The sequence below is a fragment of the Tupaia chinensis genome, unplaced genomic scaffold (genome assembly GCF_000334495.1).
Source record: "Tupaia chinensis unplaced genomic scaffold, TupChi_1.0 Scaffold000407_4, whole genome shotgun sequence".
Taxonomy (NCBI): domain Eukaryota; kingdom Metazoa; phylum Chordata; class Mammalia; order Scandentia; family Tupaiidae; genus Tupaia; species Tupaia belangeri.
The window spans coordinates 1,637,079-1,639,052 of record NW_006159912.1 but is presented as its reverse complement, the minus strand read 5'-3'; the positions used below and the strand labels follow the sequence as shown (position 1 = coordinate 1,639,052).

Here is a 1,974-nt window from a genome sequence, read left to right as displayed (position 1 = left end):
GATTGTGTTGTGGCCATCCCCCCTGGGGGGTGATTTCTCGCTTTCTGTATCTCTGTCTCTCTCTGGCGAGCGCACGCGCCCTATAGCAAAAAACCTCTTCAAAAAAAAAAAAAAAAAGAAAGAAAGAAAAAGAAAAACGCTGTTGGGAGTGCTCTGCGTCCTTGCTGCCACCGCGGCTGCCGCAGAGACCAACACGGCCTGGAGACCCGACGCCTTCCTCAGGAGTGCTTGGTCCCAGGAGCCAGGCTGGTCATGTCCTTTGCCATCGAGGGCCTCGCTATCGCCCTGCCCTCACTCGGCCCCTACACCAAGTACTCCATCATAATGAACCAGGACAGCCCCTACAACTAACCCAGTGCCCCTCCGAGATGACGGAAACATGCCCGATGTGCCCAGCCACCCCCAGGACCTGCAGGGCCGCTGCCTGGAGTGGCTGAAGAGACTGTGAGCAGCTGTGTTGATAGGGCCCCTCTGGGGTCCTCAATAAAATGTGAACTCTCCCTCAAAACAAAACAAAACAACAAAGCGCTGTTGGCCATGTGGGAGTCCAGTACCTTAGCCGCACCACCACCTGCTGGTCCCCCAAGCTAGTCTTCATAGCATTGGCCCTGTCCCTTTCCACCCTCCTCCTCCTGGCAGAGTTCCCCCCTCCCTCCATTCTCTCCTTCTCCTGCACACAGGGGCTGGCCCACTGCCCTGCCAAAGTTCTTGATGTATTTATCTTTTTTTGTTTTTTTTTTAAAGTCTTAAAAACTCACACAGATAATGCCCATTATTGTAGAAGAATTAGAATACAGGTGAATGTGAAGAAGGTAAAAATTCCATAATCTTCCACCTGGAGATAACCACTCCTGAAATTTGAGGTGGGTACCTTTCCAGACTTTTGTGAAGATGTTTCTCCCCCTACAAGAACAGCATCATACCATACATATTATTTTGCAACCTGCCTTTCCCTTTCCCGTGAAAGAAATGTGAACTGGGCCAGCTGGTGGTGTGGAGGTTAAGGTGCTGGATTCTACATGGTTGACCATGCAGTTCGAGTCCTGGACCTGGAAACTTGAAAATCACACCTGGGACGTGTGCACGTGCACCTAAAATCTGGAGAGGTGATGGGAGGAGAAGGGATTGTGATGTGGCCATCCTTCCTTGGGTGGGGGTGACTTCTCACTTTCCCTCTGTCTCTTTCTCTCTTTCTGTCTCTATGAAAAATGTGCCCTATGACAAAAGAAGAAAAAAACAGGTAAACATTTTTGCACATGAGTAAGCGTCCTCAGTTTTGTGGTTTATGGCTCTGTGACCATAAACATGGTCATGTACGTGGATTAGGGCCGGGGTTGATGCTCGGGGTGCTGGGAGTATAGTGTGGACGTTGCCCTCCCATGTGGGCTGAACCACTTCTCCTCCCTCCTCTCTGCAGTGGCCCTGCTGCCTCTGGGCTTGCCCTAACCAGAAGCTTAGGTAGAACTTGGCTTGGGCTGTGCTTGTCCTCTCCCAGCTCCCTCCCCTCCACTCAGCACTCACCCTGTTTGAACCCTGAGTCAGTGCTACTGTTCAGAGGTCTGGGCTCTGCTGCTCTCTGAGGGCCATGGCTGGGCTTGTTCGCTGGGTGGGTGCAGCGAGAATGGCAGAGCTGGGTGGGTGCAGCGGGAATGGCAGAGATGGGTGGATGCAGCATGCAGAGCTGGGTGGCAGGGAGAGAGGTGCTGCCTGGCCCAGGGGCTACTGAACTCTGCAGGGAACTTGAGGTGTGCAGTTGCTGGTCCCTCAGTGTCTGGTGCAGAACTGAGGGGGGCGAGGGGCTGGCTGGGCTCTGAGCACCTCCTGGGTGCAGGGGGGAAATGCCCTGGTCAGGAGGGGCAGGGACTGGCTTCAGCAGGCCCTGGGCAGTGACTGCTCCTCTAGCTCCTTGAAGAGGAACCTGGACCTGGCTGTCTCCTGGGGTCTCTGAGTCTGAAGCCGAAGGCCCATATCACA

General features: G+C 53.9%; 1 pseudogene; it reads left to right on the top strand.

The window, feature by feature from the left end:
* Positions 1-448, top strand: part of LOC102475537 (NADH dehydrogenase [ubiquinone] 1 alpha subcomplex subunit 3 pseudogene) — a 3,614-nt pseudogene extending 3,166 nt beyond the window's left edge.
* Positions 449-1,974: the final 1,526 nt, after the last annotated feature.